The sequence below is a fragment of the Pteropus alecto genome, unplaced genomic scaffold (genome assembly GCF_000325575.1).
Source record: "Pteropus alecto unplaced genomic scaffold, ASM32557v1 scaffold42, whole genome shotgun sequence".
NCBI lineage: Eukaryota > Metazoa > Chordata > Mammalia > Chiroptera > Pteropodidae > Pteropus > Pteropus alecto.
The window spans coordinates 3,220,346-3,233,029 of record NW_006434825.1 but is presented as its reverse complement, the minus strand read 5'-3'; the positions used below and the strand labels follow the sequence as shown (position 1 = coordinate 3,233,029).

The 12,684-nt window shown below is 38.3% G+C and overlaps 1 protein-coding gene and 1 pseudogene across 2 annotated transcripts in view; both read left to right on the top strand.

Annotated features, from left to right (window-relative positions):
* The window catches only part of WWOX (WW domain containing oxidoreductase), a 908,680-nt gene that overhangs the window by 180,299 nt on the left and 715,697 nt on the right, over window positions 1-12,684 (top strand). The gene's annotated exons all lie outside the window — the stretch shown is intronic.
* Window positions 5,886-6,004, top strand: LOC112478281 (annotated as a pseudogene).

The window sequence follows — 12,684 nt, the reverse complement described above, 5'->3', positions numbered from 1 at the left end:
AGGAGGGCTAACTAAGAAAGGGCTGGCTGCTCTGAAAGCGGGTCATGCCCACCATCTGGCTTTGAGCCCGTAGACTTTCCTTTTCCTGCGCTACAATGATGAAAACCAAGGAGAGTGAGTTCTCAATTTCCTCTTCCTATTTGGACTCAGGAAAATATATTTCTGTTCCAAATGTTCTGCGACAGATAAGCTTACACTGCCTTGGTCATTTTAGTGTATATTTTTATTTTCTTCTGTCCTATATGCTGTATTGATTATTGAGGTTGTTGGGCCCATGGCTGGGTAGGCACCCAGTGTGTGTTTTCCTAAGGACCAGGAGGCCTGCCCAGAGTTATGATGCTGTGTGGTGTGAATACATAAATGTTGAGGAGTGACTTGTGGGTGGCTGGCTTGGTAGAGATGGGTGTCGAGGCTGCAACCAAGAATTATAATAATCATGGATACCCCTTGACAGAAATGTGGCTGGATGCTGCGTATCTCGCTAGGCACTTTCCGATGCATTTTCTTCCTTCAGCATTCACTTTCACCTTAGAAGGTCATCTCCTCTGTGTTAAGAACAAGAGGACTCAAAGGTCATCTAGTTTAGATGACTCACCCAAGGCTGTATGTAATAAACTTGGAAGCGGCAGAGCTTGGATTTAAACCTCTGTCTGCCCGACTCCAAAACCCTGGACTTTCCCATTCATGCCGTGCAGCCTCCCAGCGGTCAAGGAACCAGGTTTTTCTGTTTGCAAAGTGAGCTGGGGTGCTTCTGTGTTTCTCTGTTCCTCGATACTGCTCACCTCAGTCTTGAAATGTGGAAGGGAAATGTCAGACAATAACAAGTGTTGGCAAAGATGTGGAGAAAGTGAGGAACCCTCATACATTCTTGTTGGCAATGTAAAAAGGTACAGCCACTTTGGAAGACAGTCTGGCAGTTTCTCCAATGATTAGACATAGAGCGACCATAGGATCCAGCAGTTACACTCCTAGATCTATGTCCAAGAGACATGAAAACATACACAAAAACTTGTATACGAACATTTATAGCTGCATTATTTGTAACAGCCAAAAGGTGGAAACAATTCCCAAATCCATCAATGGACAAATGAATCAATAAGCTGTGGTATATCCATACAACGGAATATTATACAGTCATAAAAAATAAGGCATTGATATGTGCTACAAAGTAGATAAACCTTGAAAACATTATGAATGAATGAAAGAAGCCAGACACAAAAGGCCACATAGTGTATGATTCTATTTATATCAAGTGTCTAGAATGGGGACATTATAGAAACAGAATGTAGAGTAGTATTGCTTAGGGCTGGGAGGGGCTGTGGGTGGGTGAATAGGAGAATAATAGCTAAAGGTGATGAAATGTTTTAAAATCAACTGTGGTGATGGTTGCACAACTCTGTGAATGTATTAAAAACCATCGAATTGTGAACTTTCAATGGGCGAGTTGTATGGTATGTGAATTTTATCTCAGTAAAGCTGTCGGAAAAGTGAAAGTGATAAGTCTTTGCTCTCAGAAGACCTGCTTAGGGCAAGACCTGCTCATGGGCCTAGAAACCCATTTCTCAGATTTCTTGGCCAAGCTTGCCTGGAAGGCTGGCTTGTATAAGAGCCTTCAAGCCTCTGTAACAGCCTGGGAGTGTTTTGCTAGTCACAAAACCTCTGCGTTCAGGGTCACTGGCCCATTTGAATCTTCTCCTCTGCAATGCAAATGTTTACCAACTCTAATCAAGCGAAATGAAAAATCACATGTCTAATTTTAAATATGTTGCCTCTGATCACAGGTGTTGTTAAAACAGCTCTTTTACGACTTTATAAATATTCCAGGATTTATTTTGAAGCAATGTTTCATTATTCCTATACTATGATTAAATATTGAGAATATTGCTTTTCCAATTGTTCTATTGCAGTATTTAATGAGTGCAATTAAATGGAAAAATTGCCTTTTTAACTGATGATAGTCCATTAGTGTCTCTGTCTCTTCAGAAAAGAAAAGAAGTGAATTATTAGAATGACAAATGAGGCAAAGTTACCACCGTGATGGAGAGGTGTGATTTCCCTCCACATAATCTTCAATTAGTGATCTCTGTAAGAGGATGTTTTTCAAAAGGGTAATAGAGAAGTAATGAGATCAGAAGGAGGTCAACCCGGCCTTCTCCGTTTGGCAGCTTGATTAATTTATTTCTCCTTCTTGGAGATTGCTGCAAGGGGCTTTTGTCACCCCGTGTTTTTCATGGGACTGTAACCTGAGTGACTGCTGATATATTAGCCTTTCAGGCAAGGAAGCAAGTCCCGTTGCCCGGGAGTGGAAGGTTCAGGAGTTAGAGGTTTGTTTGATTTTGTGCCTTAAACACTCATTGGTAGCTTTGGATGATGAGGAGGATAGAAAAATTAATTAATCAGATTAAACACCCTGCACCGAATGCACACTGTGGGCCCTGTGCCTGGAGTTTGGCACACACGTATCATTTCATTGTCTCAGCCCCCATGAGGTGGTGGAACTCTTTTTATAGTTGAAGAAATGAAGGCTGAGATAGAGGCTCAGAGAGCTCAGTAAAAAAGTGGGGAGGTAGAATTCCCTTCTCCCTCTGCCTCTAAATGTTTGGCCTCCCTTCAGGAAGTCCATGGCCCCTACTCACAATGTAGTGAAACTTTACATTCTTCTTTTTATTATGCGGAGGAGCAAGGAAACCAAGACCTCACAGCCCTATCATGATGCAGGACCCTGAACTATGAGATTCTAACAAACAGCAAAACGTTTGCAGCTGATGGTGTCATTTTACGTTTTATGTTAAGTGCTCCGATGCCCAGTTACAGTAACTTAAATGGCAAGGTTGTATACACTATGCCAGTTTGGCATATTCAGTCTTCTTTTCATACTCCTAAACCCCATCACACCTTCCCGTGACTATGCCATGTCGTCACCATCCACTGAGAGACGTGGGCAGTTGAATGTTCCATCACGTAGAGGAAGCTCGGCCTTAGTGAAGGAATACAAATATTAAAATCCCAGCTCCACTGCTTCTACTGCGTGTCTTTGGACAAGTTACTTAACTCTACTGACCTCGTTTGTTTTGTTTTCCTTATAACCTGGGAATTTCTGGCAGCGTTGTTACATTATTGAAAAAGAACATAAAGCTCAGTGTCTGGCATATAACATGTGTTTAATTCATGATTTATGTTTTTGTTTTATCATTAATGCCAACAGATTTCTGTATTCTTATTTGCTACAGACATGGACTTAATTACCTCATTTAGATATTTAAAGGTATAATTTATTTAAAATGTAGATATAACTTTAATTGCCAAAGTATATTTATTTTATTTCATTTTAAAAATGTCTTTCTCTAGTAAAGACATTTTTGGAGGCTTTTTAGGTTGTATTCTACTAGAATATTGAATGTAACTTTCCTACTATGGAAATGACAGATGTATCTCAAAATCCTACTTTTCCAACTATATTTCTCTTGCTTCCCTTTCTTGTGGCCCCTGGGTACTCATTACCATCAACACCATCAATTAATAGTCATTCTTGGCATCCAGGATCCTCAGCACAGCACTAGGAACTGCCCCCTAGGAGCTTCACTCTGGGTTCGAACCCTGACCTTTTGACATCCGAGTCCCTAAGTGACTCCATGTCGAAGAATCTGCTAAAGCTCATCCAAACCCAGAGTTCATTTAAGCAGCGGTGATGAGACTAAATTATAGTCTAGGTCTGTCTTACGAAAGATGATAAATGAATATGCCACATTGGGAAAGAAATCACTCTGTCATCATATGACAGGCTGGCTTGATTTGTTTGTGCCAGTGTCCCTAAAAGTCCGGATGGGGGTGTGAAGCGTGCAGGGTTTTAAGGCCGGCTGACTCCCCATCTTGTTCTGCACCTCTGCACTGGTGGGTCTGGGGCATTTTCATTGGGCTTTCCTATTTCTGACAACCCCAGCGTTGAAGGAGAGAGCTCCATCTGTAGGGCAGGGCTTCGGTGAGAATGAAGCCGACACACTTGTAGGACATGGAGTACTCGGCAAATATAAATCATGACCCATCTTTTTCCATTGTTTGGACCATCACTGCTCCCTCCACTCTAACTCCCACAGGGAGACCTCTCTTTGGCATGATGTGGAGCTTCCATAAAATTCTGTTCTAAACTTATAGATATTCTCTGGTCTGTCCAGTGGGGATGTTTTTTTCTGAACAGCAAGCAAATAGCTAAAGTCTTCTCCTGCAGATCCCTGACTGTGCCCACATTATTTAATCTAAAATGGTTCTTTGCAAAGGTTGTCAGGCTTCGGCAAAGCTCTTAGCAGCACCCAGAGCCAACTTTAAAAGAGCAAGAGATTAGGAGTCAGCAAACCTGAATGAGTCCAGATTCTTTAGGTCCTCACTCTCTTATCTGCAATTCAAAAATCCAAAACCTTTAAAAACGAACAAAAATGTGCCTTTAGTCGGTGGCAAACTCAAGTGGCAGCTAAGCTTGATTGGAACTATCATGGCCCTGTTTATAATCTTCATTTGTCTCTGTTATACATTTTACATGACTATTGATATATTTCTCTGCAGAGATATTAACGTGTCTGATTTCTGGGTGTGGGTCCAGGCTCTGCTGGGGGGTGTTTTATATAGTATACAGTCAATGTAAGTATTTTAGGGTTCTTAAAAAAGAAATTCAGAATCCTTTAATACAGATTTTTATTTGTGTGGCCTTAAGCAAGTTGTTAATTTTCACTTTTCTGCAAATCGGTAGAATGAGATGACAGTGATGATAGAAATAATAATTTTATAAGAACGTTACAAAGGTTTAGTTCTGTCATACAACAAATATTTACTGGAAGTCTTCTGTGCTCAATGTTGAGATTCAAAGAAGAACAAGATACAGAAATAGGATGAATGAGGAAGTTAGGTGGATTTAGTGCTCTCGCAATGAAAGTTACTGGTAAGAACAAAAATGCACTATTGATAATGCAGGTGTGACTGGAGTATTGACAACCAGTCCATGCCTTCTGTTGAAATACACTCTTGGAGGTGAGCAAAACCATTTCCACACTACAGTGCCATTGGTTCCTCCCTCTCTTCTGAGGGCATTTTACCTTTGCCAATGTATTTTTAATTATTGTAAAAAATAGTTAAAGTGAAATTGCAACCTCAAGGCATCTGAGAGCTGAGCATTTGGTTCTAGTTTCCTCAGATGGTGAAATTTTCGTCCCTGGCCAATTAATTGTGCCCAGCTAGTTCTCTTCTGTGGGCAGTTGGAGAATGGCTCTCAGAAAGAGGAAATGGGTAAAAGGATGAAAAAGAAATGCTCAGTTTCTTAGAACAGTCTCCCACCTCGAAGGTTCTGGAGAGAGTGATATTTCAGCATTTGCTGACTCTGTCACCAAAAGGCCATAATAGCAGCAAAAAATAGTTCTTGGGGCTTTGTGGCAAGTGTGACCTATCTTTGCAGTTCTCATGGAAGCATGTGACTGTGGCACAAGAGGCCTAGTAGTCTTTGGGTGAATTCTCTGGTGTTTGTCAATGTCCCCAAATGCAGCCTATATAAAGCGTACGAAGTTTCCTGAATACGTTCCCAGGAGGAGGAGACACTCATGGGGAAGAGGCCTCTATTGTTTCTTGCCAACATAGCCAAGATATAAAAAGTGAAGCATCTTTCTTTTCTAATGACAATCTCTATAGATTTTTATCCCTAATGCCTATTGTCCACATTCCTTAAAAACTGAAGCTGTTGCTGCATTATAAATGTTTGTTTTTATCATTTCTGTTTTAATTTAATAAAAAACAATAACTATATGAATGTACTTAATGTCACTGAACTGTACACTTACAATGGAGAAAATGATAAAGTTTATGTTATGTATATTTCACCATGAACTTAAAAAAAAAAAAAACTGGCCTATAGCTATGCCACCCTGAACAAGCCTGATCCCGTCTGATCTCGGAAGCTAAGCAGGGTCGGGCCTGGTTAGTACCTGGATGGGAGACCACCTAGGAAGACGGGGTGCTGTAGGTGTAAAAAAAAAAAAAAAAAAATAGAATAAATAAAATAAATAAATTCATTAATTAATTAAATTAAAAAATAAATAAAATAAAATCCTGATTCCATACAAACCGAAGCACTATATAAAATATCCTTAATTATTATATTTTGAAAGGAAATTTCACTACCAAGAATATGTTCCATGTCTAAGTATCAAGTATGGAAACAGAGTTGGAGCTGTGTTTATCTATATGATATATGGCATTTTTCTGAACATGTCAGAAAAGTTTAAAGATTCTCTTCTCTCCTTTAACTCACCATCAAAGATGAATTTAATTTACGACTTCATGTATAGTTCTCACTCTTGGAAACAGAAGAAAATAAAATTAGTTTTTTGTAAGCTGGGACGATATGCATGTTATTCTTATTTTCAATATAGGTAAAGTAATTTCTCCACTTTATTTTTAAGCATAGCCTCATAATATAAATAATCTAGTCTTTTCTTGTGCAGCCTGTTTATTCAGACAGTTGGAAGTTGATGCTAAAGATTGGCGTTAAATTGAGGAAACCATTCATGTAGTAAATAAGATAATTTGGTTCTGCCCCCAAAAGATTAAAATATAGATTTTTTTCATACTCTGTATTATTTTTAACGCCTACAGTCCCTGAATATGTTTGATTCAGATTTGTGTCCATAATTTGGAGGGGCTTTTTATTGCAACTAAATAACTTTCAGTTGCAGAAATCATCACTGACAGTGTTTTCTTATTTATACTTGAGTTTCTTGCATTTGTTATTAAATAAAATGTTTAGCTGGAAGCCTTATCAGTTCTCAAAATAATAGTTAAAGGTGAAAGTAATATCAGTATATTTATTTGTTATTTGTGTACTTTTTGCAAACATATAATCCCTCTCCCTTCCAAATAAAACAATTAGGCAACCAGGTAATAAAGCAGTTATATATTAATATATAAAGTCTCATGACGATGTTTTATTTTCTAGTTTATATGTAGGTGAGATTCCTTAGAAGCTGTCCTCATGGTATAACTAGTTATTGCTCATGCTTTTTACCTCAACTTCCATGTACAAAAAAAGAGAGAGTGGGCCAGATACATGCAGATACAGCCCTATAACCACCCTATGTGCAATAGAAGTGATGCTGCCTACCCCCGCTTATTTCACGAAATCATGACCAATGGGCATAAAATAACCATGTATGACACAGGCTATAGAAATGGGGTAGAGTTTTATTATTCTGACATACTCATCCTTAAATGCATGGACTTTGGTTTGTCCATACTGATGGTATTTTATAAAGAGCCTACTGTGTACTAGCCTTGTGTTGGATGCTTTTACATACGTTGCTTTATTTAATCCTTCCAACAACTGTTGAGATGTTTGCTGTAATTATCCTCCTTTCGTAGACACAGAAACTAAGACTTAGAGAGGTTACATAATTTGCCAACAGTGAGAGGATAGAGCTGGAATTTGGGGCAGGAAGTCTGACTCTAAAGCTCTGCTCTCAAGCACTATGTCAGGGCAGAGGAAGATGAAAACCTGGAATGCCTTTCAGTGGTCTGACTTTTACTTACCTGTCCAGGCTCAGCTCAAACTCTCCTCCTTTGAGAAGTCTTCCTTGAGCCAACCCCAGGCCAACTTAAGTTTGCATCTCCTGGGTCCCTATCTTGATTTGTACCCGCCTCCATCCTGGCTTCTTTCTTTCTTCCACCATGAGCCTTGTTTGCCATCTCCTTTTCCAGAGTCAGGGCCCTTCATTAAAGAGACTGACTCTCAGGTCCCAGGGGGACCTCTTGTTTAAGAATCTCTGGTTCTTCATTTCTAAACCCTTCCCCAGGTAATTCTTTGACGGAGTTAAAGTTGAAGAAACATCCCCATAGAGTCCAGCGGTCCTCAACCTTTTTGGCACCAGCGACTGGTTCTCCTATGGGAATCTAATGCCTGGTGATCTGAGGTGGAGCTGAGGTGGTGATGCTATTGCTGAGGAGTGGCTGCAAATACAGGTGAAGGTTCACTCCCGTGCTTGCAACTCACTACCTGCTGTGTGGCCTGGTTCTTAATAGGTCACAGACCACACCGGTCTGCAGCCGGAGGTTGGGGACCCCTGCAATAGATCATTGAGTACTTAAAAGCCAAGGGCAGATGTTCTCTCTGCAGTCTCAGGGCCTCAAGCAGAGTAGCCCGTGAAACCAGGGGCTGAATGAATTAGTGCGCTAACAAGCTGAAAGATATTAGAGAAGAGTTGAAATTCACTGAGGCTTTTGAGTCCACTCCAAAAGCCCCGAAAGCTTATTCCTTTCCCTTAAGTTAAAGCACATTAATTCACCCAGCCCAAGTATTTACATAGTTAAGTTATATGGGCTGATCAACCAATTTTTTTGGTAGCCAATGAGCTATTGCTTTTCCTCTATGTTACGATCAGATGTGATGATTCCACAGTTGCCCAAATTGTCCCCTTCATTGCAGTTTCGATAGTAACAGCGATCGTAATGATTGATGAGGATCACTAATGTTCACTGAGTGCTCCTTTTACTCCTGCATTCAGAACAGGACATACATTGTTCTCATGGGTTATGTAGGAATTATTATTATCTCCTTTTTACAGACAAAGAGACTGAGGCTCAGAGAATTTAAATTTTCCAATGTCACACAGCTAATTGAGAGTGAGATCTGAATGTGAACTAAGATCTATCTCCATTCTTAAGTGGTTTAATCATCATACACCATGTTGTTTTGCTCAGAACCATTGTGCAAATAATACAAAAAATATTTTCAACAAAGATTCTTCACTTAGATGGTCTGAGCAGCATGGAAGAACTACCATATTTGTATAGGTGTTATATGTTTTTTTAATTTCATTTTCATGTTTAAATAAAAATAAGTACTTCATCATTAAGCGTTATAATCATGGGATTTAGTGAGTATAATGCTTTCTGATCTAACACTTACTTTGACTATTTAAAAAACACTTCGATAGAAAGAATTTAAGATGTATTCTTTTTACTTTCTCCATCAAACTGAAATAATGAATTTAATATATCATATTTTTAGAATTCTTCCGCTAAAAAATATATGAATATATACACAAACATACATGCACCTTAAATGACAATAATGGACATGTAGGTGCACTCCATTTCAATTCTCCAGAATAAATATTTCATGAGCAGGAGGCATATGTGTTTGCATATGTGTGTGTATATATATGTATGAATAGCTATCAGATATATACATATACATACATTGAAGTGTCATATGGTTACTCAGTTCTGCAAAATGACCCAAAGTTTTGGCTTAAGTTATTTGAAATTTGGTTTTATTTAAGATGCATTTGAATTTCAAATTGATAATCCACTTAAGAAATTAGTTACTGTACTGTTAAAAGTAAAACACAGAAAAACACAGCAATTGTAGGGTATTATCTCCTCCCCCTCTCCTCTTTCTTCTAGAAGCCTGGCATGATCCATTGATGGTAAATATTTCATGTACTTTGCATATCAGCCCAAGTTCCCTTTGTGAAGTCAAGTAAATGGAATGTAAATCCCCACGTATTCCAGACAGTAAAATGGCATTATTTGATGTTACATCACATAAACATGCAGATTTGATTCCCCCTTTACTCATGCTGTAAAAACAAAGTTTTTAAAGTGGTTAGCCATACCTGGAAATGTAAATGCACTCGCCTAATGTAATGCCAAAGAAAAATTAAGACAAATGATACCACATTGCTGCCACAAACTGCGGCTCGTACAAAATTCACTTTAGTTATTATGCTGTGAATACGGGCTCTCACCCTCCTCTGTGAATGCACAATTTATGTTGAATGCAACATGAATCATTTTAATAGACTGAGCAAAAAGTCCCCAAAGTCGATTTTCAAATTATGAACCCTGGAACAGAATATAACAACAGCAAACAACAAATAGTTCAGACTTCACTCTGAGCTATGGGTGGACCATTAAAAATACAGCAAGCACTTTTGGTTAGGTGTTATACAATTCATAGCCTAATGGCAAAGCATATCAGAAATGGGGGATTTTATGTACCTTTTTTTTTTTTGTCTCCATTCTGGTCAATTATTTTCACATTTGCGTAATCAAGATATTCCCAAACAGAGCATAGAGTTGTATATTGTTTGGAACTAATTATATGTATTATAAATCCAAGAATTAATTTAAATGACCCAGTTTCCACAGAAAAAATGCCACATTGTTTTTAAATAGCTAACTAAACAAAATGCTTACCCATATGGGAGAGATTTCCAAAGAACTAAAACCACCCACCAGGAAAATGGAAAATCCTTCAAAAAAAATCACTAACTCATATCAGAACAAAATCAAAGAAAAAATTAAATTGATTGAGGAGATGCTAACTTCTTTTCTTTTCTTTTTTTTTTTTTCAGAAGCAAAAGTTGAGAAGGGCTTTTATTAAGAAATACCCAAAGATGGAAACTCGAAGTTCTCCAAGTAGTCCCAAGAATAACAGAATCAGCATTACCGAGTGTCTTTTAGAAATAAAAATTCTCAGGTCTCATCCCAGACCTAATGAATCAGAAACTCAGAGTGACAGGGAAGAAGAGTAGGGAGATTGGTGTGAGACCCTGCAATCTGAGTTGTAACAAGTCTTCTAGGGTATTCTGGTACGTGCTCATATTGGAGAACCTTGATTCTGATTCTGTAGAACTGAGCTGAGGCCCGAGAATTTGCATTTCTCAAAGGAACCCAGAGGACGTTGATAATATTTGTCCTGGCCAATGAAATGCAAAGCCTCTAGTTGCCAAGAAGATAACATAGGAATCAAAGGAGATTTGTGAAAGACAGTAGAGAGCAGTGAGGACCTGGGTCCAACTAGCGGGCACAATCCCACCTATTTCCTGAGAGTAAAGGCCCCTCAGCTCCAGCTGCCTGTTGCCCTGGGCAAACACTGTGCTGCCATGAGTTCTCATTTGCTTTTACTAGACGTTAAAACAATCTGACTCTTTTAAATATTTTCTGATTTTAATTTATTGGCAACTAATTTTTTTAACTGCAGTTCAAAGAACATATATGGTAGGTGGCCAGTTTGTAATCTGTGTAAGACTTTGTTATCTTTTAGCAAGTGCACTAAGTATTTTAACAAGGTCAGGGGTGTATGGAAATCCCGGAGAGACTATGTTGAAGGATTTTTTAAGCGCAATTTTAGATTTACAAAATAATAGAACAGGTAGTACATAGAGATCCATATACCCACCCAACCCCCACTCCCTACCCTAGGCACTGTTTCCCCTTTTATTAACATCTTGAACATTTATTACAATTAATAAACCAATATTGACACATTATTTTTAACTATAGGCCATAGTTTACATTAAGGTTCACTCCTGGTGTTGTGGTTCTATAGCTTTTGACAAATGGGTGATGGCACATATCTACCACTACAATTTCGTACGGGACAGTTTCACTACCCTAAAAGTCCCCTAGAAAGTATTTTTAAAAGCTACCTCTATTTACATTCTGATTTCTGCTAGCAAAGTCCTTCAGAGAAGGCTTTGTAGGCTGGAGGGTCTCAGTGGTCTGAATGAGTCTACGTACTCCAAGATGCCTCCAGCAGTTATAATTGAATCCGGGAGCTAGAAATTCTTGGCCAACGTCTTTCTCTTTCCTTCATTTTATGGATAAAGACCTGAGGCACACTTGATGAATTTAAAGTCTTTAGAGGTGGAAGTGGTTTAGAAGTGCCCCCTCTGTACCTGGCAGTGCCCTTTCTATCTTCCTGCCTTTTGCTAAGGCCTTTCCTTGAGACTGTAAATGGTGCTAGTTACATCAGGTCACCCAGCTGCCAAGTTGACAAGGATGGCAGTTTCTTTTTTCTTTATATATTTCTTTTTATATTTATTATTATTATTTATTTATTTATTATAAAAAATGACACAGAGAAAAAGCTTTCTAGAAAGGAGAGATGCCTAATCATTTAAGTTTTTATTTACACACAGTATATTCGTTATTGTAAAGTTTTCCTCTGCAAAAAACATTAATTTAATTTTGTGGACTTAAAAAAAAGCACCACATAAATTTACAATCTCACAAGGCTAGTAGATTTTTCTCGCTTGCCTAATACTGCCTGGTGAGCAGATAGTGGTGTAGGCACCCATGCCCTTATGGATTTTCAGCTCTTAGAGTTTGAATCATTTGTTTAATCTGTAGAGACCAAGTTGTTGTTTTCTCCAGTCATAAAAAAAATGAGCCATTTTTTCACTGCAAGATGGTCTTCTCTGTTTTTTTGCCCTTTGGGGGATAAACATGTCTTCATGTAAAATTGTTTTATTATTGTTACCTTAAAGGAGTTAAGGCCACATAATGCATTCTTACAGAGATCTTCTGCAGTTTCCACAAAAAGCCAGAGAGAATCTTTCAATGAAGAGAATTATTTTTTTAAATGCCCATTTTCCCATATTTTCTTAGAGTCAGAAATAGGAAAATAATACCATAATCTATCATGAATTCATTTTAGAAACAAGTGGTTAGCAATTCAGACTGTGTTCTGTCATTATTTAAGCCTAATATGTGATTGTGATTGTGTGCTTATTTAAATTTTCTCATCTTTTTTCTTTCTAACTTCATTCCTTCCATTTTCTTTCTTTTGTTATTTCTCTCTTTTGTCTGTCTTTCCTTCCTTCCTTCCTTCCTTCCTTCCTTCCTTCCTTCCTTCCTTCCTTC